Source organism: Bos grunniens, chromosome 8 (assembly GCF_055505025.1).
Source record: "Bos grunniens cultivar Pamir isolate PY7600 chromosome 8, Bosgru_T2T1.0, whole genome shotgun sequence".
Lineage (NCBI taxonomy): Eukaryota > Metazoa > Chordata > Mammalia > Artiodactyla > Bovidae > Bos > Bos grunniens.
This window is the reverse complement of record NC_141172.1, coordinates 107668429-107693857: the sequence shown is the minus strand read 5'-3', so window position 1 is coordinate 107693857 and position 25429 is coordinate 107668429. Positions and strand designations below refer to the sequence as shown.

The following is a 25429-nucleotide window of genomic DNA, read 5'->3' as shown; positions in this document are numbered from 1 at the left end:
TGCAATATTGCTCTTCACAGCGTCAGACTTTACTTCCATCACCAGGCAGCTCCACAACTGGGGGTTGTTTTTGCTTTGGCTCTGTCTCTTCATTCTTTCTGGAGTTATTTCTCCACTGATCTCCAGTAGCATATTGGGCACCTGCTGGCCTAGGGATTTCATCTTTCAGTGTCCTATCATTTTGCCTTTTCATACTGTTCATGGGGCTTAACAGCAAGACTAGTGAAGTGGCTTGCCATTCCTTTCTCCAGTGGACCACATTTTGTCAGAACTCTCCACCATGACTCATCCCTCTTGGTGGCCCTACACAGCATGGCTTATGGTTTCACTGAGTTAGACGAGGCTGTGGTCCATGTGATCAGATTGGTTAGTTTTCTGTGGTTGTGATTTTCATTCTGTCTGCCCTCTGAAGGAGAAGGATAAGAGGCTTATGGAAGCTTCCTGATGGGAGAGACTGACTGAGGGGAACTGGGTCTTGTTCTGATGGGCATTAGGAGAGAAACAAATAGGTTCATGTGGAGATATAATCCATGTGAATTTGGAAATTCCATACTCATCAAAGGGATCCATGGATATTAGAAGCTTGGACTTCTAGACCTCATTGAAGGCTTTAAACTTAATGCCAAGCCGCTGGATTCATACTGGGAGTGCTGTGGAAATCCAAGGAGCCAGTGTCCAGAGAATCCTCAGATAAGTCCAGAGAAACATCTTGAACCATGAGGCATTTGACATCACAGAAATCTTATGGGTCTTACAGTTCTGCTCATATCTAACACCATGCCTGCATGTAACAGGCACAAATAAATGTGTGTTGAATGAAAATTAAAATTTGGGTAGAGGAGCGACAGCAGATGAGATTGCTGGATGGCATCACCAACTCAGTGGACATGAGTTTGGGCAAGCTCTGGGAGGTAGTGAAGCACAGGGAAGCCTGGTGTGCTACAATCCACGGGGTCGCAAAGAGTCAGATATGACTCAGCGACTGAGCAACAACGAAAGGGTAACTGAGGATGAGGAAAGCGAGGCAGGGCAGGGAGAAAAGGAGGGGGGAGTAAGGGATTTAGAAAGCGTATTAGTTATCTAATCCTATATAACAAATCACCCCTAAACTTAGTATCAATAGCTTACAATGACAAACGTTTATTATCTCTGGAGGGTCGCTGATGTGACAGATGACTTTCAATAAATATTTATCTTTGAACTAGTTACAGATATTATGCCAATACTTGGAGAAGTGGTTGTCTTTATTCATTATAATAATGACATGCCTGACAGTTTAGGAATATTTATGTATGTTATCTAAATTTGTCATCGTGACAATCCTATGACATAACTGTCACTCTGTCGTGTTAATTAACTCATTAATTATTTATTTAAGCAAACTATTTATTACCCCTGTACAACATACCAGACCCTGTGCATTCAGAAGCAAACAAATAGATAAAAATCCCTGCCTTCATGGAGCTTATGTCAAATAGGGAAAAGACAGATAATAAATATAGACACATATACGGTAAGATTCACAGTATGTCAGAGGGTGATATGTGCTGTCAGGACAATAGGCCAGGAAGGATAAAGGAGGCACCCAAACACAGAGAAATTAACTAACTTCCCAGCACTGTACAGCCAGAAAGAGGGTGGAAATGATATTCCACTCTGAATCTGAACTCAGAGGGTGTGCTAGTGACCACGGCCTGTATGTAATGAGAACCTCAGAGATTCTTTAGGGCATTTTTTCATGGTAGAGTCCAAGCAGTAGTTAGGGAAAATCCCAACTCAAATGGGAAATTGCTTTACCTACCAGGAAGCCTGGAGTTTTCAGTCCTCAAATGCTAAATACTGTCTTCCCTCTAGGAACAAGATAGCTACCATTTTAGCTTCCCATCCAGATGCTCCAGCACTCAACAGAATAAAGAGAACAACTTGGCCAAAAACCTTTCCCAGAAAGCTTGAGAAGACCTCCCCTTATCATCCAAAGCAGGATCCCATGATCCCCACTGAGCACATTCCTAGCAAGGCAAGGAGTACCCTCTGTATTCTGGATTTACTCCTGGAGCCAGATAGAGTTATCCTCTCCTGTATTATACAAGGGAGCAAGGGTGATTTGGAGAAAATTCGTCAATAGGAAAAATAGAGAGTAGGGAATTGCAAGCATTTGCTATTGATATGGACCAAGCCTCCTTCATGGTCCAGAGATCATAGTGAACACACAAAAGAAACTTTAGAAATAGCTGTTGATTTTCATTAGAGTAAGAAATAGAAAGGGTTTCCCTGGTGGCTCAACTGGTAAAGAATCCGACTGAAATACAGGAAACTGCCAGCAATGCAAGAGACCTGAGTTCAATCCCCGGGTCAGGAAGATCTCCTAGAGAAGGAAACGGCAAGCCATTCCAATATTCTTGTCTGGGAAACCCCATGGACAGAGGAGCCTGGTGGACTGCAGTCCATGTGGTTGCAAAGAGTCAGACACAACTGAGCACGAATGTACACACACAAGAAATGTAAAACAGACACAAAGAAAAGAGAAGAGGGAGGAAAAAGGGTGGGAGAAGCAGAATAATCCTGATCCTAATATAAAGGAGAGAAGACGCCCAGCACTCTGAGTTGAGAGTGAAAAGACTCTGTTCCCCATCATTGCCCAGCCATTCAACAGTTGTGTGACTTGAGCTAATCACATAGCTTCTCTGTGACTTAGTTTCAGGAACAGTGACTCTAGTCTAATAATGCTCATTAGTCACGTTTCATGAACAGCAGAAGATTTAAGAAAATGTCTGTGTTCAGTGAGAAGAAAGTGATATGTGGCATTCCAGTTCAAAGTGGGTTTGGTCTCCATTTACAGATATAGAGTGAGTTGATAATATAATAGAGTTAGTCAAGCAGATGATTCAAAGAGGACAACACACACACACAGACACTTGTATTCATGTGTGCACACACACAGTCACGGGCACACATACCTACAATCCTTTCTCATTAAGGAAATACTGTTGTCTATTGTTCTTTGAGCAATTATTGTTTGCTAGGCTCTAGCCAAATTATATATGACCATTTTCTCACTTAATTTCCCAACAACCCATGAGTTAGTTTTCTGTTTGAATTATCTGGAATAGATTTTTCAAATTTCCACTTCATTTTGCATATATGCACTTTCTCTTCCCCATGAAACGGATGCCATTTCAATATATGACTGTGGTCTTCGGGTTGTTTCTACTAAATTTAAACACAATCCTGCAATCATTTTCCTTGCACCAGTGAGCCATTTCATCGTGCTTTGAGCTGATCAGATCAAAACTGTTCAGGAAAATTTAGCGCCAGCCTATTCCTAAATGCTGAGCTGGCTCTGGTTCTCTCTTGACCATTCTCCTTTTTGCTCATCCAGTCCCAAGACCGAACTCCGTGCTCATCCATCACTTGTAACATGTCCCTCTCAGCAATTGCTCAACAAAAACCTTGACTGAGAAATCTCATTGATGATCACAAGCTAGCATTTCACATCGCATTCCTCTTCAAAGCAGTTTGCTCAGATGATGTGAATATTTGATATGAGACAGAGAAACAAGGTCAGAAAGAGATTCTGAGAGAAGGAGTGATTTGGCAGGCTTCCCATGAGGACTCCAGGAGAAGGACCAAGGCAAGGCTGAGAGCATCAGGCACAGAGTCAGGAGAAGTGAGAACTTACCATGGCTCTGCCAATATCATGCCGTGTGCCTGTGGGCAACTCTTAAATCTTGCAGCATCAATTTTCCAATCTGTACAAATGGGGGAAGAGAACTAAGCTGAGATGGGAAAGCACCAGACCTGGCGGCCTTCAGGAGGCACGGGGAATCAATCATGGTACTTTCCCCACTGAGCCTGTGATGCTTCCTCTGTTCTCAGCACACACTCCGGGTAGGCTAAAACAACTAGAGTTGGCATATCATTTAGAATATATCTGTCACTTTTGGTTGAAATAATCTCTAACATCCATTTTGGATCTCATATTTCAGGAATATATTGCTGCTGTGGAAAGAATCATGAACTCAGGATCAGAAGACCAGGTTTAAATCCTGGTTCTGACATTTATTACTTCTGTGACCTTAAGCAAATCAATTCATATCTTTGATCTCTGTGTTTTTTTTTTTTTAATCTGCAAAATGGGAAGAAAATATCAATGTCCTATGGTCGAAGTGAAGATCAAACAAGATATATGAGAAGGCACCCAAAGCACACAGCATATCCTGGGATATTGTAGACATTCAATCAGCCATTAAAATTAATATTTTAAAGGTGGCATCTGGTGAGACAAATGCATATGTGATAAAATTGCTAAGCATGCTGGAAGCCAAGAGGAAAGTGAAGGAGGAAGGGAGGGCCGTTCCTACTTGGTTATCTCAGCTTTTCCCTTTTTCCATCACTGCTGGTGATGGATCCTATAGTCATAGCCAAAATGCTGGCAGCCCACCCAAATGTCACGTCCTCGATCCTGTCTACAGGCTACTTCTTCCCCTTCAGCTCTAGATAGCTGGCTCACAAATTTAATTTCTCAGTGACACATCTAGGAACCACCAGTATCTATCTGATCCCTCTCTACTTTGTCCCCCACCCCACAAGCACCCCTCCCCACACTCAAAGGGGTGATATCTCATTAGTATCTTAACTCAATGGGGTACTTGGCTTTGGCTTATCTACGTTCAGTCTTAATTGTGTGTGTTGGAGGGAACAGTGGCTTGAGGTCAGGGGATGGTGCTAGGAGCTTCTTGCTTCTGCATCACCAGTACAACCCTAGGTGTTCAGGGCCTCAGTCTCCATTTCTAAAGTTTGTAATTATCCTGCTGTTGGAAGATAGTTGTCCATGCATGATAATTATGGTGGGGGTGTTAAAATATCAGAGCATCAGCAGCAGTCCACTGGTCATTTGACAATGATGCCAGATTTACTGAAGGCAATTACAGGTCCTCCTGCAGAGCTCCTCACTGCAGGTGAAGTGTGGGCTTGCTACTGGAGCAGAGCTGTCATGGTCTTTAGTCCACATGCCTCTCTGTCCTGGTGACAGGAGCACCGTGCTCAGGCAAAACAGTGAAATCTTTTGGATGACAGTGCCTGCCTGTTCCTCATCTCTCCTCTCTTCCCTAAGAATCTATAGACTCTTATCTAGTCTTGGGTGATTGTGTGTGTGTGTGTGAGGACTCATTATGCATGCATGTATTTATTTTTAGGTCTGAATCAGTTTATGCCTTTTGTATTCTATAACTATAGTGTCACCCAAATTGAGTGGGATGAGGTCGAGGAGTGCATGCTGGGTAAAGGACTGGTGCAAGACTAAGGGAAGAAATTATGATAAGTTTCTAGGTAGGCAAAAAGCATATTAATTAATGCTCTTAAAAATTTTCTGGGATTCCCTAACAGCTCAGTTGGTAGAGAATCCGCCTGCAATGCAGGAGACCCTGGTTCGATTCCTGGGTCAGGAAGATCCACTGGAGAAGGAATAGGCTACCCACTGCAGCATTCTTGGGCTTCGCTTGTGGCTCAGCTGGTGACCTGGGTTAGATCCCTGGGTTGGGAAAATCCCCTGGAGAAGGGAAAGGCTACCAATCCAGTATTCTGGCCTGGAAACTGTAAAGTCCATGGGGTAGCAAAGAGTTGGACATGACTGAACGACTTACAGGAAAAAAAAAAAAAAAATCCAGTCATCATGTTACCTGAACTAGTTTTAAATCTAGCATAACCATGTTACATAGTAATTACTCTATAACTCATAAATACATTCTAAACAGGAAGATAATGTTAATGAATTTGGGTACCAAAGGTAGGCTTGGAAAGGAGTCTAGGAGTAGCGACTAGGAAGAGCCAAATTATCTTGCAAAATAGAGTAAATGTGATTTGGACATTCCTGAAGGCATCTGGGAAGAATGAGGTGTGGAGAAGAGGTGGGGAAGGGAGGCAGTGACATAGGAGGAGTGGTGAGAGGCTTGCACACTTTGTTGGATGGACCAGCATAAGGACTTTTATACCAAGAACTTCTAATGCTCAGTTTAGGTATTATTGGTTTGCGTTATTGTGACATAAAACTCTCCTCAGCTCCTGAATTTTCAGTAAAATATTCTGCACATAAATGTGGACATAGGGGCTTCCTGGTGTCCAGTGGCTGAGACTGGCTTCCAATGCAGGGGGGCTGGGTTTAATCCCTGGTCAGGGAACCAGATCCCACAGGCTGCAACTAAGAGTTCTCACATCACAGCTAAATAGACATGAAATTGCTAAGCTCACTGGAAGCCAAGAGGAAGGCGAAGGAGGACGGGAGGGTTGTTCCTTCTTGGCTATTTCAGCTCTTCCCTTTTCCTACCACCGCTGCTGACGGATCCTATGGTCATGGCCTAAATGCCAGCAGCCCACTCAAATGTCATGTCCTCAGTTCTGTCTAGAGGCTAGGTCTTCCTCTTCAGCTCTAGATAGCTGGTCCACAAGTTTAATTTCTCAGTGACACATCTAGGAACAACCAGTTGCTGCAACAAAGATCAAAGATTCAATGTGGTGCAACTGAGACTCAGCGCAGCTGAGCACATAAATGCTAATATTAAAAAGTGGATATACATGAGTGGTAGGTGTGTAAATGAAAAAAGGATAAAGATGAATGTACAAGTTGACACAGTTCAGAACAGTCTCCAGGTATGGGGCATCAGGCATGTGATGCTGAGATGACTCTTGAAGGGGAAAGCTATGAGTTCAAACTATGAACACAGTCCTATTCAGAAACCTGCAAAAATGTCATGAGAGTTTTTGATTTAGAAAAAGCACAGAATTTGGGACCCAAACTAGTCTCATCTATATCTCAAGGATCAGGAATTCTCAGTGAACATTTGGGTTTAAATACTTTCCAGATCAAATGCATCCTTCCTTGTGGAGTCTTCTTCAGATACCATCTGAGAAAAATTAATCACTTATTTAGGCTCTGTAAGAGTGTCTACAGAACTTGTCACGATGGATTTTCATGTTTGTTCCTCTCTCTAACATTAATCTACTCTTCAATGCTATGCCTATTTGTCAATATTTCTTCAGAACTTACTCCTATGTTCTGTGCAGTGAGGTAGAACTACTTACAATGCTTTCCCTTTATTTCCCAAATGAAAGGCTACCTCTGCATTGGTTCAGGGCCAGGAAAACAAGTTATCTAACCAGAATGGCAGAAACTGTGACAATATGTGAAGAAATCTCCAAAGTCTGAAGAAAAAAAGGGAAAGACTAACAAAAAGCAGAGGGAACCTCAGAGAGGAGCTTGAAGGTTTTACCAGTGGGAAGCCAGGCTGCTCATAACAGCTCTTTGCACCCAAATGGCATCGTCTTTCCTCCCCTCTTTTTTACCTCTTTCCTCCTTCTAGCCAATCCTGTTGGAACTCAGACATCAGAAGAAGCCAATCCTGTTGGAACTCAGACATCAGATTCAGAAGGCTGAACTTCATCTCCAGCCTTCATCTCCTGGTGTTAGGTGAGACCCACTTCCATGGTGATGAAGTGTTCAGGGTAGGGTCCAGTGTGGCACAGACCATGTCTTCATGAAGGCATTTCTCCTCAGTGACTTTGTGTAACGAAGTATGGCCAAGGCCAGGTATACTTCAGGCCATTTACAGACTCAATAGGTTTTGGCAACCTTGGGGGAACTCAAAACACAGCATACCAGTAATTCCATTGCTGTCCATCTGCTTGTTTTCTATCTCTGTGTCTCTATTTCTGCTTTGCAAATAGGGTCATCAGTACCATTTTTCTAGATTCCACATATGTGCATTAATGTTGGGATTGACATATATATACTATTATGTATAAAATAAATAGCTAATGAGAACCTAATGTATAGCACAGGGAACTACTCAATGCTCTGCTGTTAAGTCACTCCCGTCGTGTCCGACTCTGTGTGACGCCATAGATGGCAGCCCACCAAGCGCCCCCATCCCTGGGATTCTCCAGGCTAGAATACTGGAGTGGATTGCCATTTCCTTCTCCAATGCATGCAAGTGAAAAGTGAAAGAGAAGTCACTCAGTCATGTCTGACCCTCAGCGACCCTATGGGCTGCAACCCACCAGGCTCCTCCGTCCATGGGATTTTCCAGGCAAGAGTACTGGACTGGGGTGCCATTACCTTCTCTGACTCTAGAGTGACCTAAATGGGATGGGAATCCAAACAGAAGAGATATGTGTATGTATATAGCTGATTCACTTTGCTGCACAGCAGAAACGAACACAACTTTGTAAAGCAACTATGCTCCAATAATTTTTTTTTAAACCCACAATATACAACTCTCAGAGAATGCAATGGCACCCCACTCCAGTACTCTTACCTGGAAAATCCCATTGATGGAGGAGCCTGGTGGGCTGCCGTCTTTGGGGTCACACAGAGTCAGACACGACTTAGCGGCAGCAGCCTACAACTTTAGTTCCATGTTAAAACCAACTTAAAATAACCAACTTTCAAACAAACTTTTGGAACAAATTATGTTGATTCTTTAGGGTGCAACTTTCCAGAAACACAGCTAAATTTGCTAAACTTCTCCTCACTCCTACTCCCAAACTCTAGGGAGTTTCCACACCTCCTTCAGTATTCATTGGACATAATTTTACCAATTTCACTCTCAGGAACATTTATAGAACACTCTGTGGCCCACCCTATTCTAATTTGGCCACAGGAAGATGTTCAAATTGATTGCTCAAAATCAATTTATGGGACCATTAGTCATCCAGAGGCTAATTGCTGTTATTATCTTATTATTCATCATAATCCCAATAACACAAGAATAATGCAAAATTGAAAAGGTAAATCCAATTTGCTATGCAGTCATCAGAAAAGATCATTGTGATTTCTAAACACAGCCCCTGGGAATGAGTTTCTATGGTCTTTGCTCCACTCAGTTTGGCAAACACCAACTAGCCCTTCCTGTGTATCAGGCCCTGAATTTGCTACTGAGATGGGGGCCGTGAGGCAGGGATAGGAGTGGGGATGAGGGGCTGTGGGGAGGATACAATAGGAAAAAGCACATGGTCCCTGATTTGATGGGACTTTCTGTCCACAAAATGTAATGAGCATATTCACCACTATGGAAAAGAAATGAGTAAGTGCCGAACACCTCACTAATTACTATGGATGCACTGTGTAGGGAATAATTAGCTTTTTTTTTTCCAGTGACCTAGGAAGACTTCCAGAGAAGGCAATGACAACCTACTCCAGTACTCTCACCTGGAAACTCCCATGGATGGAGGTGCCTGGTAGGCTGCAGTCCATGGGGTCGCTAAGAGTTGGACACAACTGAGCAACTTCCCTTTCAGTTTTCACTTTCATGCATTGGAGAAGGAAATGGCAACCCACTCCAGTGTTCTTGCCTGGAGAATCCCAGGGATGGGGGAGCCTTGGTGGGCTGCTGTCTATGGGGTCGCACAGAGTCGGACACAACTTAAGCGACTTAGCAGCAGGAAGACTTCACAGAAAAGGTGACTTTAAAGTGAAGTCTTGAATAATAACTTGCATTTATTGTTCCATCAAAGAAAAGAGAAGGCATTTTTGGCAAAGGAAATTGCATGGGGAAAGGTACAGAAAAAGTTCAGGGGTGTTGGGGAGTGGTGGCTCTCCTGTTTGGTCTAGCAAAGAAAGAGTAGGCCAGAAGGAGATTTGGTGGGGGAAGTCATAGCTGGAGACGAGACTGAAATGGAATATTGCCATGGGGCTTGTATGGGCCAGGATGGCAGGACCAGCAACTCGGGCTTCATTAGATTGGTCAAAAGTTCATTTGGGTTTTTCCATAAGATGTAAATATACTTTGGGGCAGAGCAGAAAGGAAAACATGGAGCCTTCAAGGTAGGGGAAATATTAACCAAGATCTCAGATCTGAATGGGCTTCCCTGGGGCTCAGACAGTAAAGAATCCACCTGCAACATGGAAGACCTGGGTCCAATCCCTGGGTTGGGAGGATCCCCTGGAGAAAGGTATGGCAACCTCTCCAGTATCTTCTTGCCTAGAGAATCAAATGGCTAGAGGAGCCTGGCGGGCTACAGTCCATGGGATCACAGAGTTAGACACAAGTGAGCGACTAAGCACAGCACAGATCTGAATGCAGGCAGAGAACTCTGATGCCAATTACAAAAGTTGGTTTAGAGATAGAGCAGCCTGGAAGCCAAAAAAGCAACTGGATATGAGTCATTGCAAAAATGTGGGTGACTTTTTTTTTTCCAACATGGCTTATTGTCTTGTTTCTTTTTATTTTTTTATTCATGCTTCCCTTCCTATTGTCCCTTCTTTACTAGCTACAGTCAGTAATGACAGATAACATTCAAGAAAAAAAAAATCACTCTAATCAAAGAAAATGTAGGTGGCCTAGAGGAACTGAATCTGTGCTGTTAATCATTCCACCAGGAATATTCTTTTACATGGTCCCGCATAGTAGAATATTATATAATAGTGAAAAAGTGATGAACTGCAGGTATGTTCAGTGACACAGGTGAATTTTAAACAGAACATATTGAATCAAAATGAAAGCAAGTTTCAGAAGGCTATCTATAATATGATACCATTTTTTTAAAAGCTAAAAAACACAAGCTAGATAATAAGCTTGGGGTATGTACACAGTCAGTCTATATTTAAAAAATATAAGAAAATCATAAATATACCATTCAGGATGGAAATCACCTCTGGGGAGGTGGGAGGGAAAATGGATCTGAATGGGACACATTGAGTTCTTCAGTGAAACTGAAGGTGCTGTCTGAGTCTGACGTTAGGTAGTAGGTAACAAAGTGTCACTTTTATTATTATTCTTCCTTAGTTACATATACATTTCATCTCTTTGTATGCTTCAAATATTACATTAATAAAAACATATTTTTCTATAAAAATTAACTTTAGAAAATTAATTTCCCGTTAATAATATGCAAGCAAGTGATTAAACAAAATATTCTCCTAGACCTCTTATCTCAATATTCCAGATTATTCAAGAGAAATATTTCTGCTCATTTAATTTAATCAGTAAAATTTGGAGACACAAAGATGGCTCTTGCCTGCCTCTGGCCCTTTAGATGGAGATAATTCTATCACATATCTTGTGAGAATTGCATAGCGGATACACCTATTGGCAAGAAAGGGTTCTCATTCCCCACCTACATGCTCAATCCTTTGCTTCCTATTCTCAAATCTTCCAACTTCTGATCCCTGGTCCTGGACCCTAAATTTCACAAGTGCTCCTATAACATGAGCAATCATGATCCTGCAGTGCTTACATATATCAGACAAGCATATGAAGCATTTTACACACTAGAATTCATTGCATTCTAGTGACAACTCCATGAGACTTCGCAATCTTGAATGTAGGGGTTATAGAGATTAAATGATGTGCCAGGCTAGGCAGGTGGCAAGTGGTAGGGTCTAGGTTCTGAACTCAAGTAATTTGGGTTCAGAGTCTGTGTTTGAAGCTGCTTTGATAAATGCCTCTGATGAGCTTTGCGGCATCCTTTTCCTTTGGGCCTTGGTGGGCCTTTGTCATATTTAGGCAAGCCATGCGACACACCAGCCTACTGAGATATCTAGAAGTTCAAGGAGGAGAAGAGGGGTCAGATAATATCATCCAAAAAACCCAGTCAAAGACAATATTGTAAACTGATTTATATGTGATTTCCAAGCCTACTTATTGACACATCCATGATGATATTTAATAAGATAATAAATAAGATGCAACCTAGGCCATGACATGGGTTATGGAGTAATGTGGGCACGAGGAAGCAGAAGGGGAGCAGTTCACATCACAGTGCCCACAGGAACACTACAGTCTAGGTTTCAGTTGGAGCCAGTGTTAATTTCCTAGATTATGAAGGTAAGTATGAAGATAAATTATGAAGAGTCCCAGCAAGAGAGCACAAAAGAATCCAAACTCTGGGTAGTCTGATCACTGTGGAACAGAAACTCAGTTATGACCACTTGTGTTAGGAGAACTTAGCAAAGGAAAGCCAGGTTCATTAAGACCAAACATCGAAGTCCTTGATTCAGCCAAGTCTGCTGAAGTTCATGGTTAATGTCTAATCCTGGTGATCAAGAGCATGGACTCTGGGACCAGACAGCCTAGTTCACAGGCTGGACTAACAATTTCATGTTCAATGCCTACCTCACTGCTGTGTGTTAAATGAAATAACATAGACCAAAGCCTCACAGTGTTATTGTCACAACATAAGTGCTGACTGTATCATAGGTAAAAGAAAGAAACTTTGGATATTTGGGCTCACGGAAGACCCCAGAATTTGGAAAATATCATGATTTTTAAGCTCATTTGCTTGAGGCAGAGTTTGAGGTATACACTGTACTTTTGCTTTTCAGGATTTATCCTGCTTTTCCTGGCTCCCATGGGGACAAAACCACTGGTTGATGGCTCATCAAGTCCTTACTCATGGATGAGGCTATTGAAGGCAGGGACAAACAGAGGTTAGAATTGGAAGGTTTCACCAAGGAGAGCACAATTAAGAGCTGGAATAACAACCGGAAAGGCTGTTCTCAGTCCTGAAGTATGATTGCTGCTTCTTGTTGTTGTAATTGTTTAATTTTTTCCAGTTGACAAGTCTATTAGAAATACCTCTTAGGACTTGGTGGATGAAGACTTCAGAGTTTTTGAGGGAAGATTATGTTTCCATTTAACTCTACTGGTAAGCTTTCGTTCACTGTTAGATGATTAGGGGTAAATTATTGCTACTGAGAATCTTATTGCTTGGATTCATATTTAGGGTAGCCTCAAAGGATAAGAACACCTGGTGAATCTGAGTAATAGAAAGAATACTGTTCAGAGAGGAAAGTCCTAAATTCTGGTCCCTCCGGTTTAATGTTCTTAAAGTCATGTAGCCTCGACTCCTTTCATAAGAAGTCAGGAAGTCAGAGAAGCATTGTCATAAATACAATCCTCTAGACTGTGATAATTACTGCAATGAGTTATGATAATGCAATAAAAGCTAATAAAAGGGACAAATTAACTAAGATTGGTGAGAGTAGAAGGTTTCATGGAAAAAGTGGCTTTTAATTTGGGCTACAGAGAAAGGATTACTCTGAAGGTGCTCAGACCATTAAAAGCCATGACGATGAAGGCCACACTCACTGAAATTTGAGCATTATGTGGTTCTTTGGATCTCAGAGCAAGAATCTGTGGTTCCCTCCCTCCAAAACACATGATTGCTGCAGGTATTTCACCTGTTTCCTTATTCTGTTCTTTAGAGTCTCTGCACCCTTAACTTTTACCTGCTAGATTCTATTCACCAACACCATGGACTGATAATGGCCTCTCATGACTGGTCTCCTTGCTTCCAATTGTAACTCTCGTTCATGTATTCATTCACTTACTGAACCAACATTCAACATGTATTTGTCATGTTACAGTGTCTGCCATGCTGGTGATACAGTGTTTTCTTAGGCAGATAATAACCCCCACCCATAGAGACTCTGCATTCTGTTTAGGAGAGGCAGGTAGTAAAAATTCTAATAGATCAGAAGAAGATCCAAGCAGAGCTTCCCTGGTGGTCTAGCAGCTAAGACTCCACATTCCCAATGCTGGGGGCCCAGGTCTGATCCCTGATCAGGAAACTAGATCCCACATGCCACAACTAATCCCGGCACAGCCAAATAATTAAATAAATTATTTAAAAAGAAGATGATCCAAGGAAGGGAGAAAAATCAAGCAAGAATGGGGGATGAAAGATTACCTGAGTGGTAGTAGGTCCTTACTTCCCTGGTGGCTCAGAGGGTAAGGAGTCTGCCTGCAATGCGGGACACTCAGGTTTGATCCCTGGAGAAGGAAATGGCAACCCATTCCTGTATTCTTGCCTGGAAAACCCCATGGACAGAGGGGCCTGGCAGGTTACAGTCTAAGGGATCGCAAAGAGTCAGACATGACTGAGCGACATGACTTCACTTCACTTCAGTGGGCCCTTACCATTTATAACAGAGTGGTCAGAGCAAGTGTTTCATTCAAAACATGACCTGTGATCAGAGGCCTTTAGGAGGTAAGATAATGAGTGAATCATGCAGATGCCTATGAGAGCATTAGAGAGAAAAAAGTGTGTGGAAAGGCCATCCCATTGGGAGTAGGTGTTGAGGATACTAAGGAAGAAAGAGGCTGAGTGACTGATATGAGATGAACAGGGAAGGCAGCAGTAGAAGGGAATTGAGTTAAAAAGGGAAGGCGGAGACGCTAGTTGTACAGGGCTATGCAAACTATTTAAAAAAACATTAGTTTACTCTGAGTAGGACGAGAAGCTATTGAACAGTAGAGAGACGTTCTGGCTGCTATGTTGCAAAAATATCTATATGAGACAAGGGCAAAAGACGATGGAATGATTCCAGTGAGAGAAGTTGATGGCTACAATGAAGGTAGTAGCAGATAGAGTGGTAAGTGGGCGATTTGGAGTCTGTTTTGAAGTAAGAGCTGCCAGTTTTTGCTGATGAATCGGCCGTAGTCTGATAGAGGGAGAAAAATCAAGGTTTCAGCTGCCTAGTTTAATCTGAATTCCCAGTACACATTTCCAAGAGTAGGGATTGGGTTTTCTGAGCAGAGTTTTTCCTACTAAGCTCTCAGACTCTACTGGCTAGTGCGTGACTTGGCCACTCCACCCAGAGCAGCAGTGGCAGCAAAGAATGGAGTGGGCTGGGTGGGCCAGTTCCAAGGCGGAGGCCAAGGCTCTCTGGGGCCATTCTCTCAGCAGGGTGTGTGGACAGAGATAGCTCTCCTTACGTGGAAAGGACTGGAAGCACTCCTTGAGAATGGAGTGAGTTGTCACCTTTGTTGGTATTGTTTTGTGGTTGTTGAGTTGCTCAGTTGTGTCCAACTCTTTGCTACCCCATGAACTGCAGCACACCAGGCTTCCCTATCCTTCACTGTCTTCTGGAGTTTGCTCAAACTCATGTCCATTGAGTTGGTGATGCCATCAAACCATCTCATCCTCTGTTGCCCCCTTCTCCTCCTGCCTTCAACCTTTCCCAGCAGCAGGGTCTTTTCCACTGAGTCAGTTCTTCACATCAGGTGGCCAAAGTACTGGAACTTCAGCTTCAGCACAGTATTTCTGATGAATATTCAGGGTTGATTTCCTTTAGGATTGACTGGCTTGATCTCTTTGCTGTCCAAGGGACTCTCAAGAGTCATCTCCAGCATCTTAGTTCAAAAGTATTATTGGCATGCCTTGTTACTAACTTATACCTTCTTATCTGCCTTATTTTGCAGATTGAGATAATGATAATTAGGTTATATAATGAACTCAAGTGTTTGTAGCTATGTCAAGATTTAAATAAGATTGGAGCCCAGACCCTCTGCCTCTTAATCTTTCTTTCTTCACTACACTCCAATATAGATTTTTAAAGTTGGACTTTTCCCCTTTGTGTTTATTTCCCAAATCACAACACCTCAAAGTGAAAGCTTCTGCCCTTGACACTGGCACAAGGCAAATGCATGACAGAGTATAGTAGCTTAGAGTGTGGCTCTTGAGCCAGCCTGCTAGGGTTCAGACCAAAGATCTTATTAATTAGGCATTCGTGGGCAAGTTGCTTCATTGTTCTGAGCTCTTAGTTTGAGATTAATGTTTGTGCACATTTCTCAGGGCTATCAACATAAACAAGATAATGCATGTGGAACGCTCAACCCAGTACCCAGACACATATTAAGCTCTAAAACTTTATTAATACTATTTAGTAGCAGTAATAGTAATAGAATCTCAGTTGGGTGGATGAATAAACATACAAATGTATGCAGGAATAGCCCATGATGTCTTTGTATGAAAAGCTACTTCCTTTGGTAAGTATTTCTTATTCTTTGATTTGTTTTGGCAACCTGGCTGAAAGGGTGGGGTTCCAGTTTTAAACTATATCCTGCTTTGTTATCTGAATAGAATGGTTGAAGTGGAGAAAATGGCCAATAATGTTAAGAACAGATTCCACTGACAGAACTGACTCCAGCTGCAAGATCATCTGCGTCGTAAATTATTTACATTATTGTTGATCTAGGATCCACTGCTATAATTTCAAAATTAATTTACTCTAATTACCCCCACTTAATAAGATAACTTGTCAGTTATCACCACTCCCATAATCTTCCACATTTCCGTCTCTTTTTAGCCTAAATTATCCTCTTCTGAGCTTGTTTTTAATGTACTGCAAAAAAAAAAAAAATCCTTGGAGGTATAATTAACTTTTTCATTCAGAATCCTAATTTCCTCTCCAGCTCTGTTGCTGCAGTATTTAAACTATTTATTATGCAAACTTGCAGAACTTAAACTATGAATTATGTACAAATCTCTGAATGCAAGCTCTCTCCTAATCATAGCACCTCAGTGCCTTTCTACTTCAAGGTAAGCAAATCGTGGGCAATATGGATGCTGAAAATGACAAATGGGCTTATATTTGAGACTAGGCTTTTAAAGGTGGTCACTTATTATTTTTAATCATTTTAAATCCATAAGTTTTAAAATCTATATTATTTGAATCAAATAATGGAGGTTTTGATATAGCCGTTTTTATGTAAGTGTAATGAGTACCAACAGTTTTTCATTCATTCGTTCACTCTTTCATTTCTTCACTCATCAAATATTCCTTGAGGAATGGAACTAGGCAAAATTGAAACAGTAAATGTGATGTGCTTAGTCTCAACGCTCAAGGAGCTTGTACTTTAGTACAAGATATAGATATTTAGATAACTACAATACAACTTGATAAATGCTATGATGAAGAGATACAAAGCAATGTGGCGAAAAAAAGGAAGCGTATCTAAACAGAATGAAAATGATAAAGAAAAAGAACGTGTCCTGGAGAATTTGAGGTTGAAGGTAAGAATTAAGAGCTGTAGGAACCAGTTGGGCAAATGAAGGAGAAAAGCAGTTACTTCTGTGTGTGTATATCTGGGAAAGAATGAGCAGGACTGAAGTATGCAGAAGGTAAGGATGTGTATGACTAGGTCAGGTAGATCATGACTTATTCCAGGTTTGGAATGAAAAAAAATAAAGCATGGTTAAAATATAGAGATTAAGGAGAGGCAAGAAATATGGCCGTGAAGAAACAATTGATAGCTATATGTTTATATATCTTACATATTGAAATAATCACTTAGTCCAACCCATCTTTCTAGGTTAAAAGATCACTAGACTGAATTCTGGTATCTGATATTAGAGTTTTTTTTATTATATATGACACACATATAATCAAGAAGACACAGTGTGTATATGTACATCTAGAAGCATAAAACGTAAAAATAAAAATACCCCTGACGGTGGGTCCAGTGGTCAGGACTCCGTCTTCCTATGCCAGGTGCCCCTGTTCAGTCCCTCATAAGGGAACTAAGATCCCACAGTCCACCCAGCATGGGTGGATCATCAGTGTATGTTATGTGACTTCTCTGAGCTTCAGTTTCCTCATGTGTTTGAAAGTGAAGGTAGTGGCATGAGGTCCCTGTGAATAGTCAGTTGACACCAAGGTATTAAATTTTGGTCTTAAAGTTCAAATTGATGCTTTTGAACTGTGGTGTTGGAGAAGACTCTTGAGAGTCCCTTGGACTGCAAGGAGATCCAACCAGTCCATTCTAAAGGAGATCAGTCCTGGGTGTTCATTGGAAGGACTGATGTTGAAGCTGAAACTCCAATACTTTGGCCACCTCATGCAAAGAGCTGACTCATTGGAAAAGACCCTGATGCTGGGAAAGATTGAGGGCAGGAGGAGAAGCGGACGACAGAGGATCAGATGGTTGGATGGCATCACCGACTCAATGGACATGAGTTTGGGTGAACTCCAGGAGTTGGTGATGGACAGGGAGGCCTGGCGTGCTGCGATTCACGGGGTCCCAAAGAGTCAGACACGACTGAGTGACTGAACTGAACTGATATTTCAAATGAGACATCAGACTCTCCGTAAATACATGTTCATTATCATCCTTTACCATCTTCTACCAATTTGCCTCTGAAGTGAGGAAGGCAAGCATAGGATGAATAATAGATTATCCTTACTCTTGCCTGGAGAATACCCATGGACAGAGGAGCCTGGTGGGCTCCAGTCCACGAGGTTGCAGAGTTGGATATGACCGAGCCACTCAGCACAAATGCTTGCACCAGGCTTGGGCATGCTCAAAGTACTGTTCTGAAAGATTTACATCTTTCAGATCAGTCAAAGTTTAAACAAACTACGAGGCAGGCACTATTATTCTCAGCATTTTAAAGAGAAACAGAAACAATAAGATTTTTAAGTAATTTGCTTAAAGCTAGTGGTGTATCTATAATATGAATCCAGACTATCTGGCATTGTACCACCCCCTTAGTAATCACCATAGAACACACTTCATTGGAGCAGAAATAAATATAAAAGAGGCACTACCTCATGGTCTATAATGCATGGACAATGATTGCATTTTTCTCCAGTCCTACTGTGATATAATTGGCACACACCATTGTTTAAGGTGTACAGTGTGATGACTTAACATTTATATATTGGAAAAGATTACCATAGTAGAATTAGTTAACATCTACATCATCTCACAGAATCACCATTTTTAAATGGTAAGAACACTTAAGATCTAACATCTTAGCAACTTCCAATATATAATAGAGTCTTATTAACTATAATCACCATGCTGTAGTTTAGATTCTCCAGAGCTTATTCACCTTATAACTGGACCCTTGTATAACTGTGACCAACATCTCCCCACACCCCTCACTCCCTGTCCCTGGCAGCCATGACTCTACTCTGTCTTTATGAGTTTGGCCTTTTTTACATTTCACATATAAGAGAATATACAGTATTTGATTGGATGGCATCACCAACTCAATGGACATGAGTTTGGGTAAACTCTGGGAGTTTGTGATGGACAGGAAGGCCTGGCGTGCTGTGGTTCATGGGGTCTCAAAGAGTCGGACAGGACTCAGCAACTGAACTGACTGTCTTTATTCATCTGACTTATTTTGCTTAGCATAATGATCTCAAGGACCATCCATATTGTCACAAATGGCTGAATTTCCCAATTTGCCATTGGGATCACACATTGAGAGCCAGTTGCAAAGGATAAGGAGTGTGGGTGAGGTGCATTGAGAGCTAACAGTGATCTTGGGCCAGTTGGGGGTGGGATTCATGAGTGAGGTGTTCCCCGTGGCCAACAGGAAGTCTTCTTGAGGATCCATGATGGAATCAGTAGACTCCACATCCACTTAATGCCTTCCCCAGAGTCTTATTTGCCACTACCCACTGTTCCTGTTTCCCAGTCATTCAACTCACAAGTCAGCTCAGGTACCACCCAGTTTTCTAAAGTTTGCTTTAAACCACTTTACTTTAGTGGCCACTTACATTAGTATCTGTTTTTGCTAATTGAAAGAAATCTGCAAAGAATTTCAATTTTTACAAAAAAAAAAAAAAATTGAACAATGGAGAGGTTAGAAGTCAGAGTTTCAGCTTTCAAAAAGCTGAAAATCTGCACAAAAAATATACTTTCACTATGAATGTGAAAGTGAAAGTGAAAGTCGCTCAGTTATGTCTGGCTCTTTGCAACCCCAAGGACTATACAGTCCATGGAATACTCTAGGCCAGAATACTAAAGTGGGTAGCCTTTCCCTTCTCCAGGGTATCTTTCCAACCCAGGGATCGAATCCAGGTCTCCCACACTGCAGGTGGATTCTTTACCAGCTGAGCCACAAGGGAAGCCTAGTCAGTCCTATAAAATCTGTTCGTTGTATGTGAGGATATAAAACATTCATATGTAAGTGATCCTACAAGGTTCACACCCATATTGTCCAAGGGCCCACTGAATTTATATTGTGTTAGATGAGTGTAGAGTAGGATGTGTGTAAGCTATGTAAAAATATTGCACCATATTCATGAGGGAGATATGGTCCAAGGAGCCGTGGCTGTGCAGGCGCAGGAGGGCCTAGAGGAGCTATCCCACACTGAAGGTCAGGAAGGGCTGCGGTGAGGAGATACCCCTTGTCCAAGGTAAGGAGAAATGGCTGCGCTTTGCTGGAGCAGCCATGAAGAGATACCCCACACCCAAGGTAAGAGAAACCCAAGTAAGACGGTAGGTGTTGCAAGAGGGCATCAGAGGGCAGACACAGTGAAACCATACTCACAGAAAACTAGCCAATCTAATCACACTAGCACCACAGCCTTGTCTAACTCAATGAAACTAAGCCATGCCCGTAGGGTAACCCAAGATGGGCGGGTCATGGTGGAGAGATCTGACAGAATGTGGTCCACTGGAGAAGGGAATGGCAAACCACTTCAGTATTCTTGCCTTGAGAACCCCATGAACGGTATGAAAAGGCAAAATGATAGGATACTGAAAGAGAAACTCCCCAGGTCAGTAGGTGCCCAATACGCTACTGGAGATCAGTGGAGAAATAACTCCAGAAAGAATGAAGGGATGGAGCCAAAGCAAAAAGAATACCCAGCTGTGGATGTGACTGGCGATAGAAGCAAGGTCCAATGCTGTAAAGAGCAATATTGCATAGGAACCTGGAATGTCAGGTCCATGAATCAAGGCAAATTGGAAGTGGTCAAACAAGAGATGGCAAGAGTGAATGTCGACATTCTAGGAATCAGCGAACTGAAATGGACTGGAATGGGTGAATTTAACTCAGATGACCATTATATCTACTACTGCAGGCAGGAATCCCTCAGAAGAAATGGAATAGCCATCATGGTCAACAAAAGAGTCTGAAATGCAGTACTTGGATGCAATCTCAAAAACGACAGAATGATCTCTGTTCGTTTCCAAGGCAAACCATTCAATATCACGGTAATCCAAGCCTACGCCCCAACCAGTAACACTGAAGAAGCTGAAATTGAGCGGTTCTATGAAGACCTACAAGACCTTTTAGAACTAACACCCAAAAAAGATGTCCTTTTCATTATAGGGGACTGGAATGCAAAAGTAGGAAGTCAAGAAACACCTGAAGTAACAGGCAAATTTGGCCTTGGAATACGGAATGAAGCAGGGCAAACACTAATAGAGTTTTGCCAAGAAAATGCACTGGTCATAACAAACACCCTCTTCCAACAACACAAGAGAAGACTCTATACATGGACATCACCAGATGGTCAACACCGAAATCAGATTGATTATATTCTTTGCAGCCAAAGATGGAGAAGCTCTATATGGTCAGCAAAAACAAGACCAGGAGCTGACTGTGGCTCAGACCATGAACTCCTTATTGCCAAATTCAGACTTAAATTGAAGAATGTAGGGAAAACCACTAGACCATTCAGGTATGACCTAAATCAAATTCCTTATGATTATACAGTGGAAGTGAGAAATAGATTTAAGGGCCTAGATCTGATAGAGTGCCTGATGAGCTATGGAATGAGGTTCGTGACATTGTACAGGAGACAGGGATCAAGACCATCCCCATGGAAAAGAAATACAAAAAAGCAAAATGGCTGTCTGGGGAGGCCTTACAAATAGCTGTGAAAAGAAGAGAAGCAAAAAGCAAAGGAGAAAAGGAAAGACATAAGCATCTGAATGCAGAGTTCCAAAGAATAGCAAGAAGAGATAAGAAAGCCTTCAGTGATCAATGCAAAGAAATAGAGGAAAACAACAGAATGGGAAAGACTAGAGATCTCTTCAAGAAAATCAGAGATACCAAAGGAACATTTCATGCAAAGATGGGCTCGATAAAGGACAGAAATTGTATGGATCTAACAGAAGCAGAAGATATTAAGAAGAGATGGCAAGAATACACAGAAGAACTGTACAAAAAAGATCTTCACGACCCAGATAATCATGATGGTGTGATCACTGACCTAGAGCCAGATATCCTGGAATGTGAAGTCAAGTGGGCCTAGAAAGATGATAACAATAACCCTGTGTACGAGACAGCAAAAGAGACACCGATGTATAGATCAGTCTTATGGACTCTGGGAGAGGGAGAGGGTGGGGAGATTTGGGAGAATAGCATTGAAACATGTATAATATCGTGTATGAAATGAGTCGCCAGTCCAGGTTTGATGCACGGTAGTGGATGCTTGGGGCTGGTGCACTGGGACGACCCAGAGGGAGGGTAGGGGAGGGAGGATGGTGGAGGGTTCAGGATGGGGAACGCGGGTTTACCTGTGGCGGATTCATTTCGATATTTGGCAAAACTAATACAATATTGTAAAGTTTAAAAATAAAATAAAATTTAAAAAAAAAAAAAATAAATAAATAAAAAGAAAGCATCACTATGAACAAAGCTAGTGGAGGTGATGGAATTCCAGTTGAGCTATTCCACATCCTGAAAGATGATGGTGTGAAAGTGCTGCACTCAATATGCCAGCAAATTTGGAAAACTCAGCAGTGGCCACAGGACTGGGAAAGGTCAATTTTCATTCCAATCCCAAAGAAAGGCAATGCCAAAGAATGCTCAAACTACCGCACAATTGCACTGGTCTCACATGCTAGTAAAATAATGCTCAAAATTCTCCAAGCCAGGCTTCAACAATACATGAACCATGAACGTCCTGATGTTCAAGCTGGTTTTAGAAAAGGCAGAGGAACCAGAGATCAAATTGCCAACATCCGCTGGATCATGGAAAAAGCAAGAGAGTTCCAGAAAAACATCTATTTCTGCTTTCTTGACTATGCCAAAGCCTTTGACTGTGTGGATCAGAATAAACTGTAGAAAATTCTGAGATGGGAATACCAGACCACCTGATCTGCCTCTTGAGAAATTTGTATGCAGGTCAGGAAGCAACAGTTAGAACTGGACATGGAACAACAGACTGGTTCCAAATAGGAAAAGGAGTATGTCAAGGCTGTATATTGTCACCCTGTTTATTTAACTTATATGCAGAGTACATCATGAGAAATGCTGGACTGGAAGAAACACAAGCTGGAATCAAGATTGCTGGGAGAAATATCAATAACCTCAGACATGCAGATGACACCACTCTTTATGGCAGAAAGTGAAGAGGAACTCAAAAGCCTCTTGATGAAAGTGAAAGTGGAGAGTGAAAAAGTTGGCTTAAAGCTCAACATTCAGAAAACAAAGATCATGGCATGTGGTCCCATCACTTCATGGGAAATAGATGGGGAAACAGTGGAAACAGTGTCAGACTTTATTTTTCTGGGCTCCAAAGTCACTGCAGATGGTGACTGCAACCATGAAATTAAAAGACACTTACTCCTTGGAAGGAAAGTTATGACCAACCTAGATAGCATATTCAAAAGCAGAGATATTACTTAGCCAACAAAGGTTCGTATAGTCAAGGCTATGGTTTTTCCTGTGGTCATGCGAGTTGGACTGTGAAGAAGGCTGAGTGCTGAAGAATTGATGCTTTTGAACTGTGGTGTTGGAGAAGACTCTTGAGAGTCCCTTGGACTGCAAGGAGATCCAACCAGTCCATTCTGAAGGAGATCAGCTCTGGGATTTCTTTGGAAGGAATGATGCTAAAGCTGAAACTCCAGTACTTTGGCCAACTCATGTGAAGAGTTGACTCATTGGAAAAGACTCTGATGCTGGAAGGGATTGGGGGCAGGAGGAGAAGGGGACAACAGAGGATGAGATGGCTGGATGGCATCACTGACTTGATGGACGTGAGTCTGAGTGAACTCCAGGAGTTGGTGATGGACAGGGAGGCCTGGCATTCTGCGATTCATGGGGTCGCAAGGAGTCAGACACGACTGAGCGACTGATCTGATCTGATCTGATTCATAAGGGCCTTGACCATCTGTGGATTTGGGTACCCCTATGAGGGAGTCCTGAAACCAATCCCTGTGAGGATATTCAGAGCCCATTGTAATCAATTTTGAATTTTACATTATTCTGGCTTACAAAGTTTTCATAGGATTCCTTTCACATAGCAAGGGGGAACCTGTTCTCTAGATGGATCTAAGAAATGGGCCTCTTTGTCCAAGTTCCACATAGCTTGGGAAGCCCCATCTTCATTCATACACTCCCACTTTCCCCTGCAGGAGAAATCACAGGCCAAAAGGTCTTCCCTGGCATTGGGCTGTGTGTCTGGGTGGAGGGGTCAAGTGGATTAAAGTCCAATTGTTCATCTTACCTTCTCCTGTGCATCCCAAATTGTGATTTGGGCTTTAATGTTATGTTGGAACTTCTCAACAGGAAACCTGGATTCTGTTAAAGACTCTGTTGGTTGTGAGTGATTATCCACATCAGTGATCTCCAGGAGCTCCAGGACCACAGTTGGGAGACACTGAAGCCTGTCCATGGGCCATTGCAGGATCCACAGTCAGGCCCAAGTCTGTATGCCCATCGTCTGACTCACAGGTGGGTCAGAGTTTTCTGGGTTCCTAGGTGTGTGGTTTTAGATCCCACAGCTCCTACAAATGCACTTTTGTTTTGGACTGATGCCAAACTGTTGTTGTGGAGGGGTGGCCAGGAGAAGGACATCTTATTCAGCCATGATGTTGACATCACTCCCAGTAACTGCATTTTCACAGTGCTCTTCATGATCTCGAAAAAGAGAAGTCCACTTGATCTTAACAATGAAGGAACCTAGAGAAACAGAAAAATGGCTTATGGATATTTTTTTGAAAGGAAGGATATGCAAAGACACAAAAGCCAGGAGAACCACAGTGAAACAGGAAACCAACTGCCCTAGAAGTCATGTGATTTGTGCCCTAATTTTTATGGCTCAGTGATTTATTTATCATATAGAAACTTTGGAAAGTTACTTCCTTTGTCTAGAGTTTACATCATTGAAAAATAAATAGATTATTAGAACTAACCATTGTCAGGGTGAGTATTTTACTCTCAAATCTTCAAATGAGTAGTTTAACTATGAAGGTATATTCTTTGCTTCTAAAAGTGATACTCTTGAGATATTACTTGATATTGAAGAAAACATTTCTTGGCAACTTGCCTAATAACAGTGAAAGCAATTAAAACTAAAGTATTTTTTTCCCTGAAATCACATTTTATTGCACCAGCTGTGGAGTTTATTTGTTTGCTCAAGTTTGCCCAGTTGGAGTTAATATCTGTTTCCTTTATACTCCAATTGCACTTTCTCAGTCCCTTTGTTATAACATTTATAATGGCCTGGCTAATATTAAGACTGTCTACATGCCTGTCTCTCCCATTAAATTAGAGCCCCCCAAAGGCAGGAACTGCTTTTATGATCTCTCTCTCTCTCCTGCTGTGCCTAGCTCTGTGCCCAGCATGTCAGAAGGACTCAATGAATATTCATCGACTTGAACTAACATTTCTGAAACAACTCAATTTAAATTTTGGAAATTATTTTAATTGTTTTTTGTTAACATATTCTTTATAATATCTTTATCAGAAATCGGCTTCCTTTTTCTAAAAGCTTTGCCACCAAATTTGCTTTTATGTTGCCAAAATTTATACAAAAATTAGAACAAATTTTCAAAATGAAATTAAAAAGCAGTGGCCATAATTAGATTAATCTGTAGCAGCAGTGAGAACAATTAAAAATAGTTATACTGTAAAATGCATAAGAAACATGTGCATGAATCTCTTTGGTTTACCCATG

The 25429-nt window shown here is 41.8% G+C and overlaps 1 long non-coding RNA gene across 1 annotated transcript in view; it reads right to left on the bottom strand.

Moving 5' to 3' along the window:
- The window catches only part of LOC147367887 (uncharacterized), a 140991-nt gene that overhangs the window by 18811 nt on the left and 96751 nt on the right, over positions 1-25429 (bottom strand). The window contains exon 2 of the long non-coding RNA XR_015169342.1: positions 23978-24432. This is a non-coding gene — a long non-coding RNA (uncharacterized LOC147367887). The remainder of the gene's footprint in view (positions 1-23977; positions 24433-25429) is intronic.